The following is a 12,792-nucleotide window of genomic DNA, read 5'->3' as shown; positions in this document are numbered from 1 at the left end:
CCATCACTTTCTGTCCCAGTGACTATGATCATCATGGCAAGTAGTGTGAATTTCTGCATTTGGGACACAGAGGACAATAGGCACTTCCTTATTCTAAAAGAGAAGAAAAGGTATTTGCTTTAGACACATTTAAGCAGTATCAGGAGAATCACAAGGGAATTTATTTTAAAATAAACAGCATGTCGTTCAGCAAGTTAGATGAGGTTAGTTCCTTAAAATATGTTTGTAGAAACCATGTCTGCATTATGTATTTGTTGTCAGAAAATTGACGTTTTACAGTTCAGTAAAAACATGAAACTCTTCTCTACAATGCGTGATGTTAACTTCAAAAAATTCCACCATGTGTGAAAGATTGTTGGCGTATGACCAGTACAAGAGGAGAAAGCAGGATCCCTATAGCTGATCACTTGAGACCCGCGCTATAGCCGAATGACGGCTACAGCGCGGATCTCCTTTTCCGGGACTACGTCTATTGACGTAGTCCCGTGCACGAGCGGCCTGCGCGCCCCCTGAGGGGCGCGCGCGGCGCGCTCTGTGATCGGCGAGTCTATGAGACTCGCCTGATCACCGTTCTGTGCAAGGGGTCGATCCCGACCCCTTATCACGTGATCAGCTGTCAGCCAATGACAGCTGATCATGTGATATAACGGAGCCGGTAATCGGCTATTATTCCTTCTCGCGCTTTCAGCGCGAGGAGAAAAAAAAAAGCTGATCAGTCCCGATCACAGCCAGCCCTGCCAGTGCCCACCTGCCCCCTGCCAGTGCCCACCTGCCCCCTCATAACTATACATAATAAAAAATTAGTGCCCCCCGTCAGTGCCACCCAGCAGTGCCCATAGTGCCACCCAGCAGTGCCCACAGTGCCAACCAGCAGTGCCACCCAGCAGTGCCCACAGTGCCACCCAGCAGTGCCCACAATCTGCCTCAACAAAGGTGCTGCACCCCAGTGCCACATATCCGTGCCCATCAGTGTCATCTACCAGTGCCCATCAGTGCCCAGCAGTGCCGCCCATCAGTGCCCAGCAGTGCCACCTATTAGAGCCACCTATCAGTGCCACCTATCAGTGCCCATCAGTCCCATCTATCAGTGGTACCTATCAGTGCCCATCCGTGCCACCCATCCGTGCCACCCATCTGTGCCACCCATCTGTGCCACCCATCCGTGCCCATCTTTGCCCATCAGTGCTGCCTTATCTGTGCCCATCGTTGCCGCCTTATCTGTGCCTATTAGTGCTGCCTTAACTATGCCTATCAGTGCCCACCAGTGCAGCCTATCAGTGCCCACCAATGCAGCCTATCAGTGCCCACCAATGCAGCCCATCAGTGCTCACCAGTGCAGCCTATCAGTGCTGCCTCATCAGCGCACTTCAATGAAGGAGAAAAATGACCTGTTTGCAAAATTTTATAACAAACTATTAAACATGATTTTTTTTTTTTTTGCATCTTTTTTTGTTTGTTTAGCAAAAAATAAAACTCCCAGCTGTGATTAAATACCACCAAAAGAAAGCTCTATTTGTGGGGAAAAAATGATAAAAATTTCATTTGGGTACAGTGTTGTATGCCCGCGCAATTGTCATTCAAAGTGCATCAGCGCTGAAAGCTGAAAATTGGTCTGGGACTGAGGGGGGTTTAAGTGCCCAGTAAGCAAGTGGTTAAAAAAACAAAAACCTGCTAGGTAAAGGCATAATGTGCTAATATGCATTGCATACTAGCACATTATGAAATACTTACCTTAAAACAAAGCCTTCCAGCATTGCTCTGTCGCCACTGACAGGGCTTTTATCTTCACCCAATCTTCCTTCCGGGTTCACGTGCTCCAGCCGCATGACTGACCGAGCCACGATGATGTCACTCCGTGGGAGTCCCCGGCATGGAACACAGCTCTGGACGAATGGCATGGGTATGCTGTTCCTTCAGAGCACATGTGCCAGTGATGTCACCGGCTCCATGCTGTGTGAATATCTCCTAAACACCGCAAGTTTAGAAGATATTTACTGTACCTACACGTAAACCTTTTTATAGGCTTAGCTGTAGGTAAAAGTTCAAAAAAATAGTTTACTACCACTTTAAGTGATGCTAAAGGTAATAACTATGGAGTATGAATATGGAGAAAGAAAAAAATTACTTAATTACATAGTCAGGTTTGAAAAAGTCCATGTAGTTGATTAGTTAGAAGCAGCGTAGGCTTCTTTAAAGATATGGGTTTTCAGGGAACACCTAAAGGTGGATAGAGTAGGAGATAGGGATAGATTGTAGACATGTTAGCCGTCAATAAATTTGTTTCGTTTTGTTACATTACGTTTCGTATTAGCCGTTAATTCGTATTACGTAATTCGTGTACGAAATTCAATTTGGATTCGTACGAAATACGAATTTTCGATAGGTTTGTTAACTTTTCGTAACAATTAGGAACGTTCGTTATGATGAATTTATCATTATGAGGGGCTCCCACCATTCCTGTGCTGTGCTCATTATGAGGGGCTGACACCATCCCTGTGCTGTGCTGACTTCCTGGGTTTTTAACTTCATCATAACGAATATTCGTAATTAACAAAAAAAATTATTTTGGCAGATTCTGAATCTCCCATCGACTACCAGTACCAGTCTCCCACTCCCATATTAAAAAAGGTAATTTTCCCAACCCTCAATCAGCAGCAGAAAAAACCTCTGATTGGTCAACAAATCACCAGTCACGTTTCCGTTGTAAGGGAATTTAGATCCGAAATTCATAAAGAAAATTTCGTACAAAATTCGGAAGCATAGAAATTCATATTTAGGATCCTCCCGAATGTACAAATTTACTAAAATTCGTACAAAGTTTTGGTTCATACGAAACTAATCACACATGTCTAACAGATTGAGGTAAGTAGTCCAAGAGGATGGGAGAGGCTCTGTAGAAGTCCTGGAGACAAGCATGGGAGAATTTGACAAGGGAGCTAGAGAGAGGAGTATTATATAAGTTAACCTCATAAAGGGCTTGGCATGGAGAAAATGCCAACGCGAGAAATTGGCATGACCTCTTACCAAACCATCTACAGAAGGGGATGGAGAAGTTCCGCTCTTCCTCCTCCTCCTCTGCTTTATTTAGAACATTTTTTTTTTTTTTTGTTTTTTTGGGGTGGGGGAGCAGGTTCCTAGTTTTGACAAGTACCCAGTCCCATTTTCACTTGGATCGCCTAGCTGACCCGACCAAGCAGAAGTTCTACTCCCTCACCTGCAGCCTTCTAGGACACATCAAAGTCCCAGAAGGTTACAGGACCATTCACAAAGCAACTCGTGCATGTGCAGTGGTCAGCCAGCTGTGGAGCCACAAAGGAGTAACAGCTGGCTGCCCACAGTTAATATGCCGGGCCCAGAGACCCAAAGACCAGTGAAGAACCGGCTCGGGTGAGGACGGCGCTGGATCCCTAGACAGGCGAGTGTCTGTTTATTAGTCAGCAGCTGCAGTTTTTGTAGCTTCTGACTTTTATTTTTGTTCCGAACTGACTGAATAGCCATTTAATCTATATGTACACTGAAAATGGGTTGGACAAAGTTTTATGTACTCTGCAATGATCGGAAATTTTTCAGTCCCGAATAAATATGAGCAAAGTGCATATGTACACAAACCATAAAGATAATGAATATTTGATAAAACCCGAATAACAAAAGTGAAAGTAAAAAGTTCAACTGAGATAAAAACAATCAGGATTGTGGACACTAGTTTTTGAAAGTAGGTTATTGGAGCTGTATTTATTACTAATTCTGTAGCAGACATGTACAGTAAGCAAGGCCAGAGTTTTATCATTGAAGCCTGTAGTTTCCTAGCTTCACCGCTTTTAAAAAGGGTTTGCTGTTGTTTTACTAGTCATAATAACCTGGTTTTGAATACTGTAATATTGTGTGTATAAAATAAGATAACTTTAACAGTGAGGGAAACAAGTATATGATTCCCTGCTGATTTTGTATGTTTGCCTACTGACAAGGAAATGATCAGTCTATAATTTTAATGGTAGGTTTATTTTAACAGTGAGAGACAGAATAACCACAAAAATATCTAGAAAAATGAATTTAAAAAAAGTTATAACTTGATTTGCATTTTAATGAGTGAAATAAGTATTTGATACCCTATCAATCAGCATGAATTCTGGCTCCCAGGTGTCTTCTATACAGGTAATGAGCTGAGATTAGGAGCACTTTCTTAAAAGGAGTTCTCCTAATCTCAGTTTGTTACCTGTATAAAAGACACCTGTCCATAGAAGCAATCAATCAATCAGTTTCCAATCTCTCCACCATGGCTAAGACCAAAGAGCTGTCCAAGGATGTCAAAGACAAGATTGTAGACCTACACAATCCTGGAATGGGCTACAAGACCATCGCCAAGCAGCTTGGAGAGAGGGTGACGACAGTTGGTGCGATTATTCGCAGATGGAAGAAACACAAAATAACTGTCAATCTCCCTCGGTCTGGGGCTCCATGCAAGATCTCACCTCGCGGAGTTTCAATGATCATGAGAACGGTGAGGAATCAGCCCAGAACTTCACGGGAGAATCTTGTCAATGATCTCAAGCAGCTCTAGTCAGCAAGAAAACACTATGCCTTGAAGGACTGAAATCCTTCAGCGCCCGCAAGGTTCCCCTGCTCAAGAAAGCACATGTACAGGCCAGCTCTTTGGCATCAACTCAACTTGCTGTGTTTGGAGGAGGAGAAATGCTGTCTATGACCCCAAGAACACCATCCGCACTGTCAAACATGGAGGTGGAATCATTATGCTTTTGGAGTGTTTTTCTGCTAACAGAACAGGACGACTTCACTGCATCAAAGGAATGATGGGTGGGGCCATATCCCATCAAATCTTGGATGAGAACCTCCTTCCCTCAGCCAGAGCATTGAAAATGGGTCGCGGATGGGTTTTTTAGCATGACAATGACCCAAAACACACAGCTAAGGCAACAAAGGAGCGGCTCAAGAAGAAGCACATTAAGATCCTGGAGTGGCCTAGCCAGTCTCCAGACCTTAATCCCAAAGAAAATATGTGGAGGGAGCTGAAGGTTCTAATTACCAAATGTCAGCCTTGAAAAACGACTTGGAGAGGATGTGCAAAGAGGAGTGGGACAATATCCCTCCTGAGATGTGTGAAAACCTGATGGCCAACTACAAGAAATGTCTGACCTCTGTGATTGTCAACAAGGATTTTGCCACCAAGTACTAAGTCATGTTTTGCGAAGGGGTCAAATACTTATTTCACTCATTAAAATGCAAATCAATTTATACATTTTTTGAAATGCGTTTTTCTGGATATTTTTGTTATTCAGTCTCTGTCTCTGTTAAAATAAACTTACCATTAAAATTATAGACTAATCATATCTTTGTCAGAGGGCAAATGTACAAAATCAGCAGAGAATTAAATGCTTTCCCCCCCTCACTGTAAGTGTAATGTACACTGGTGTCAGATTTAGAAGCAGCTCAAATGTAATATTCAAATCTTGGTCATGTGATCCTGAATAAACAAGTGAACATAAGATTATTTGCCTGAAGATGAAGTGAAAGAATGTAAATTAAAGTGGAACTTTACCCATAACAACGTGTCCTTTAGCAAGGAACATTCATTCCACATTACATACAGTATCTCACAAAAGTGAGTACAGCCCTCACATTTTTGTAAATATTTTATTATATCTTTTTATATGACAACACTGAAGGAATGACACCTTGCTACAATGTAAAGTAGTGAGTGTACAGCTTGTATAACAGTGTAAATTTGCTGTCCTCTCAAAATAACGCAGCACACAGCCATGAATGTCTAAACCACTGGCAACAAAAGTGAGTACACCCCTAAGTGAAAATGTCTAAATTGAGCCCAATTAGCCATTTTCCCTCCACGGTATCATGTGACTCATTCGTGTTACAAGGTCTCAGGTGTGATTGGGGAGCAGGTGTGTTAAATTTGGAGTTATCGCTCTCGCTCTCTCATACTGGACACTGGAAGTTCAACATGGCACCTCATGGCAAAGAACTCTCTGAGGATCTGAAAAAAGAATTGTTGCTCTACATAAAGATGACCTAGGCTATAAGAAGATTGTCAAGACCCTGAAACTGAGCTGCAGCATGGTGGCCAAGATCATACAGCAGTTTAAGAGGACAGGTTCCACTCAGAACAGGCCTTGTCTTGGTCAACCAAAGAGGTTGAGCGCACATGCTCAGCGTCATATCCAGAGGTTGTCTTTGGGAAATAGATGTATGAGTGCTGCCAGCATTGCTGCAGAGGTTGAAGGGGTGGGGAGGTCAGCCTGTCAGTGCTCAGACCATACGCCGCACACTGCATCAAATTGGTCTGCATGGCTGTCATCCCAGAAGGAAGCCTCTTCTAAAGATGATGCACAAGAAAGCACGCAAACAGTTTGCTGAAGACAATCAGACTAAGGACATTGATTACTGGAACCATATCCTGTGATCTGATGAGACCAAGATAAACTTATTTGGTTCAGATGGTGTCAAATGTTTGTGGTGGCAACCAGGTGAGGAGTACAAAGACAAATGTGTCTTGCCTGCAGTCAAGCATGGTGGTGGGAGTGTCATGGCCTGGGGCTGCATGAGTGCCTCCTGGCACTGGAGAGCTACAGTTCATTGAGGGAACCATGAATGCAACATGTACTGTGACATACTGAAGCAGAGCATGATCCCCTCCTTTCGGAGACTGCAGGAGAGTATTCAAACAAGATAACGACCCCAAACACACCTCCAAGACGACCACTGCCTTGCTAAAGAAGCTGAGGGTAAAGGTGATGGACTGGCCAAGCATGATGTCACAGATCAGCTGCGGAGCTGATCTGTGTCTCACCCTTACTGCTGTAGGTCGGCTGGCACCTGTTGTTCCACTAGCTGGTGTTCAGCTCTGTGCACTCTACAGCTATAGGTGTCGCCGCCCCTCACCTGTTGCCTAATATATGATTCCTTCCTGCTACCTCCTGTCCAGCCCCTCATGTGCTTCTCTATTTAAATCCCTTTCAAACCAGCTACTGGTTGCTTGAGCAACATTTGTTTCTGAGTTCCCCTCGCGTGTAACCTGTTTTACCTGACCTCTCGTGAACTGATCACTTGTGTACCGACCTGGCTTGTTCTGATTACGTTGTCTGCAGCCCGCCTTGACCTTGGCTCACTATCCAGCGAACCCGGGGGTCGTGACCTGGGGTCTGCAAGCAGCTAAGCCCAAACCCTTAGACTCCACGCCCTGGGGGATCCCATGTCACCTGCTCGCCTGTGAGCTCACTGTAAGTAGTACCTTGACAGTTTGCTCAAGCCATGAGCATCTCTGAGAATCGGCCACTGACCGAGGATCAAATGCAACATCTAGTTCAGAGACTTAACTCCCAGCCAGCAAATCAAGAGAAAATAATGCTGGTTCTTCAGGATCTTGCCTCCCATCTGGATCGTCTCCAACTTCAGCTCCTCCCGTTGCAGCTCCTGCTTCAGTTGCTCCCGTCTTACCTGCTACATCTGGCAATCCCTGCTTGCATGTGCCGTCGCCACCTAGTTTTTCTGGTGACCCTAAGGTTTGTCGGGGATTCATTAATCAGTGTTCCATCCACTTTGAACTTTCCAGCCACCATTTTCCAACTGATTGCACCAAGTTGCATATATCATCTCTCTCCTCTCTGATGATGCTTTAGCTTGGGCCTCTCGACTCTGGGAATCGCATGATTCTATTACCTTCATCCTCCAGCTCTTTTGGATGCATTCCAGAAAACTTTTCGGCTGCTGGGGCCATCCTTCGTCAGCAAGGAATGACAGTCGGCCAATACGCAGTTGAATTCCGTACGCTGGCCGCTGAACTCAAATGGAATAATGAGGCCCTTACTGCTACCTTCTGGCAAGGCCTATCTGACCGTGTCAAGGATGTACCCTGGAGAAATCCAGATCCAGTCATCCCCCTGCTGGCCGTCCAGCACAGGTAGTCCAAAGACCTCTGCAATCCTACCTGTATTCAACCTATGCAGCTTGGGCGAACAAGCCTCACTCCCAAGGAACGTGCCCGATGCATAGGATTCGGCTTGTGCCTTTACTGTGACGATAAAGGACATCTTTTGAACTCCTGTCCAGTCCGTACGGAAAACTCCAGGGTCTAGGTCACTCGGAGGGAGGTGATCTAGACCGATCCGTTAGTTTTGTCTGCTTCCCTCGTTTCACCCTTCCAGTGGGCTCAAAATGCCTATCAACTCTCTGCATATGTGGACTCTGGTGCTGCCGGGAATTTCATTGAACAATCTTTAGCTTCCGAGTTGGTCATTGCCTTTGTTGCCTTGGCTATACCCCTCTCCGTGACCGCGGTAGATGGCTCCTTCTTGCCTTTGAGTCCCATCCGGTTTAAAACCCCTCCTATTGAGTTACGTATCAGGGTTTTGCATGGTGAGGAGATCTCTTTCCTAATTTTGCCTAAATCCTCCAGTCCCATCATCCTGGGCCTTCCATGGTTGCTGAAACACTCCCTGCATCTTGACTGGAATTCTGGACAAGTATTGGCATGGGGTCCTCAATGTCAGCAACAATGTATTTCCAAGGTGCTACCTCCTCTTCCATTCCTCTTGCTGAGACGTCCACAACTCCCATGTTGCCTGCCCAATATCAGTCCTTCCAAGATGTTTTCTGCAAAAAGTCAGCTGATCGCCTTCCTCCTCACAGAGACTTTGACTACTTCATTGATCTTTTACCTGGGGCCTCTCCTCCCCGAGGAGGATCGCTGGGGATAAAGGGTTGTATCTTAGAGTAGATAAGTATAGTAAGGTTTGGCAGGAAAAATGTAATTAATATATAGAGATTTTTTATATATAACAAGTCCTATTAAGTCAATGTTATCAATATAAAATCCTTCAGAAATCTAGCATGACATGAGTGAGTTGAAAATGATCTATAACCAAAAGCCAATATGAAAATATATATAAAAGATGCTGCATTTGTAATGAGTGTAATAGATAGGCTGGGCATATATTGGTTCCCTATACAATCTACATGTACAAGTTGTTAATGAGATATAGAGGCATGTGAGCAAGATGTAACGTGGTGTAAACACAGTAAACAGAAAGAATCTGAGATAGACAACAGCAGTAAATTGTAGAAAGTTCCAGAAAAATACAACTAGGGCCAGCGGGTAGGCACAGCCATCCGGATCTACTTATGAACATTAACTGCGGTCTGTAGCCTTGAATGATGCCAACAGCATCTGCAATGAGGAACGAGAATGCGGCCTGGCCGATCCACACCCAAAGGGAAGGATTCCTGAAGTGGAGATAGATGTAGTCTCTGCACTATCCTGACTCCTCTGAAACCTTTCCCTAACTCTAAGCACTGTCCCTGTCAGACGGGGAACCTGTCCCTACACTAGTCACACACATAAAGCATGCCAAACCCAGGAGCAAAAGTATTAAATAGACCCAAGATGACTGCCAAAGTCACATGGGGTTCCATTGTCCAATTAGACAACTGTCACCCTGTGACCACAGGAAGTCGTAGAGGAACCAAGTTCCTCACAACTTCCTTTTGCATTGCTGCTTCAGGTGAGCACCACCTACAGTGAGGAGTACAGATTGCACCTGCCTACAGGTGGAAGTAATAAAACTTGATGGCAAAGTATATGCAAAAGATGCCAGAAATGATGGCCTGTTTCTATTAGTAGTAAGATATGGCAAAGACGAGGGGAGGAATGGTGTTGGGACACACAGCTTTCCAATGGCTTTCAATAAATGTGATCAGTTAAAAAAATAAAAATAAAAGCAAGAGAGTCATTCTGAATTTTCATCTTGAAAACACTTTATCCAGATGAATTGAATAAGATCATGGAGTCAGCCTACTAACTCCATACACCCCTCTCCCCAAGGCACCAAATGTTAAAGCTGAAGTTTTTTTCTGTACAGCTTTAGTCACATTACTTACACTAAACCCCGAAGGAGCTGTTGGTTTTATTCGGGCTTACTGTTACCTCTTCTGCTCGCCTCTTCATCCTAGGGGAGTCCCGTGGAAAGTAGCCCAAATGAAGATATATCAGACACGTTGTGCTTTTTGAAGATTTATTTAGGGGTAACACCAAAGAAAGACACAGTCCTTCAATAGAGGGTAAGAGGATAAGGGGGAGTTCAGGCACCTGGTAATTTGCGGGTTGGAGGTATCAGTCATATCCAGAGGACATACAGCTCCACAGACTGGATCCAGCAGTCACTGGATAGGCCCCTCTCACTTGACCTAGCAGCCGATGGTATGCCAACGTCTCTGCCACAGACTTGTTAATGAAACTTAGTGGTTCTTGAGAGTAGATGCACAACAAAGTCTCTGCCACAGACTTGTTAATTAAACTTAGTGGTTCTTGAGAGTAGATGCACAACAAAGTCTCTGCCACAGACTTGTTAACCCCCCTAGCGGTAATCCCGAGTCTGGCTCGGGTTGGGATTTTACTAACAGGAACGGTAACCCCGAGCCAGACTCGGGATCGCATCGCTGGATGCAGGGGAGGACGCAGTGAGAGTTACTTACCTTGTCCCCTGGATCCAGTGATGTCCTCCGCGCTGTGTGATCGAGCTGTCCTCCGCTCGATTCACAGTGCCGAATGCCACCGAACTCCGTTCCCTGCGGCGTTACGGCGTACGGGAGCGGAGAACGGCGGCAAATTCAAAAAAATAAAAAGACACAAAACACACACGGCACTGTAATCTTACAGATTACAGTACTGTATAAAAAAATGACACACCCCCTTTGTCCCTAGTGGTCTCTGCAGTGCCCTGCATGCACTTTTATATTATAAATACTGTTTTTTCTGCCTGGAATTTGGAGATTGTCCATAGCAACCAAAACGGGTCCCTTTTTCAGTGTTTTAGGATTTGATTACATTATTGAATAATTTTTATTATTCTTTATTATATTATAAACTTTATCATACCTGGGATGTCTGCTAGACTCTGGTTTGAACAGATTTAAGAGAGTTATTCCTAAGAATTAAAGGACTACAAAATAAAACGCCAGATTCCCATGCAAAATAATTGTACCGCTTTCAGCACCTAAAACCGGACTGAATCATACCGCCAGGGAGGTTAATTAAACTTAGAAATTCTTGAGAGTTTTTAGGAAGAACCACCATAGAGTACCAGATTCTTTCAGCCGACCCAGCGATACTGTAAGGATATTGATCCGGAATGCGTCCTCACACTGAGTTTCCAGGCTCCTCCAGAGACACCAGCCTGCAGGCGAGACAGCACAGGACCACCTCAAGACATTTCTGGGCCTACACTCTCAGTTGCAGAGCCTTGGGCCTGCTGGCAGGACCATGCATCACAGACCCCAGGCCAGGAGGGCCCTGGGTTTGGGATCACGGACACCAGAAACAATGATGAACCTAGAAAAATTGCATCGGTACCTTAAGTATCCTCTCCCAGAATGCACAGCAGGGAAACCACACCCACTGAATCATTTCTGAGCAAGAGGCGGTATTCAATGTATCCAGCCTGCTGCTGTTCCACACCCACTAATGGTGACAGTGACACCTACGGTCAGGTGGGAACCAGTGCAACCTAGCTGAACTGGTACAGAAACCAGAACTTTAGAGAAATTAATCTGAGCCAAACTACAGCTTCAGATAATTAAATTTAAGAAAAAAAACAATAGCATCTGCTCATCAGGAGCAGAACGCTACACCAGTAATGAAGTATGTCTCATGTCATGCAGGCAGTTGGATCCTGGTGAAATCTTCACTGCAGGGATGCTCTGTCCTCTTTTTGGCTTTTAAAGCATAGCTTCACCCAAAAGGGCAAGTTCTGCTTTAAGGCTCCTTACCCCTCCTCTTTAGGAAATTGGACTTTTTTTGGGGGGGAGTACCTGGTTTTGACAGGTACCCGCTCCCGAGTGGAATTTCTCCCCTCCCCACAGTCCTCTGGGACAAGTCACAGGTCCTTGAAGATGGCGGTACCATTCATAATGCGCAGCTCGGCTTATGCATGTGCAGTGGGCAACTGGCTGTGAAGCCATAAGCTGGGTGCCCACAGTTGAGATGCCGGTGGCGGTGACAGAAGACCAATAGAAAGAAAGGCTCAAGTGAGCACATTGCTGGATCCTGAGACAGGTGAGTGTCTGTTTATTAAAAGTCAGCAGCTACAGTTTTTGCAGAACAGGTGGGCATGTCAGCAAAGTCTTGGCCAGTCTGCACTGCCAGAAAACTGACCATGATGGGAAGGATGTGCTTCTATGTCTAGAGTGGTCAGTTTGAAATAGGAATGCATAACCAGGTATTTCACACAAAGGAAGAAATACAGAGAGAACCGGATACTTTTCAACACAAGTACTTGTGTACTTGGTACAACAGACACATATCAGGAATATAAAATGTTGGAGTAACAAACTTTAAATTGAAAACAGCCAATTAAATGAGCTCTAAGAGCAAAGCAAGTTTTAGTATGCACATTTTTACCTGGGATTTAAATACAGATTCACATTCATATGATCCTAAATAATAATAATAAAAAAATTAAAAACAACGTCCTAATGCAAAAGAGGAAGAAGCAAAAGGTGTTAACACAATGAAGAAAAGTCTTGTATGAGAAGAATCAATCTCTTTCATGACATAGAAAAGCTGAGCTTATGAAAGCATATTTATAGACAAAATGTATCTTTATTTTTTTTGGAGAAGGTGTAAAACGGTTAGAACCTCGGTTTTTATTGCTGTCTGCATCTCCATTAGGTATATTCAGTCACAAAGCACAAAACAAGGTCCATAAAGACATGGATGAGCGAGTTTGGGGTGGAGAAACTTGACTGGCCCACACCCAGTTCTGGCCT

General features: G+C 44.4%; 1 protein-coding gene across 7 annotated transcripts in view; it reads left to right on the top strand.

Moving 5' to 3' along the window:
* Nucleotides 1-12,792, top strand: part of ARHGAP9 (Rho GTPase activating protein 9) — a 171,478-nt gene that overhangs the window by 39,217 nt on the left and 119,469 nt on the right. Inside the window, exon 2 of one of the 7 annotated variants that reach the window (XM_077483600.1) lies at nucleotides 20-110. The exons of the other annotated variants lie outside the window; for them this stretch is intronic. The gene's annotated coding sequence lies outside the window, so the exon portion shown is untranslated. The remainder of the gene's footprint in view (nucleotides 1-19; nucleotides 111-12,792) is intronic. 7 annotated transcript variants of the gene reach the window in all.

Source organism: Lithobates pipiens, unplaced genomic scaffold (assembly GCF_037356315.1).
Source record: "Lithobates pipiens isolate NorthernLeopardFrog02 unplaced genomic scaffold, aLitPip1_a1.2 Scaffold_16, whole genome shotgun sequence".
In the NCBI taxonomy this organism is placed as follows: domain Eukaryota; kingdom Metazoa; phylum Chordata; class Amphibia; order Anura; family Ranidae; genus Lithobates; species Lithobates pipiens.
The sequence above is the reverse complement of the archived record's forward strand: the minus strand, read 5'-3'. Positions and strand labels throughout refer to the sequence as shown.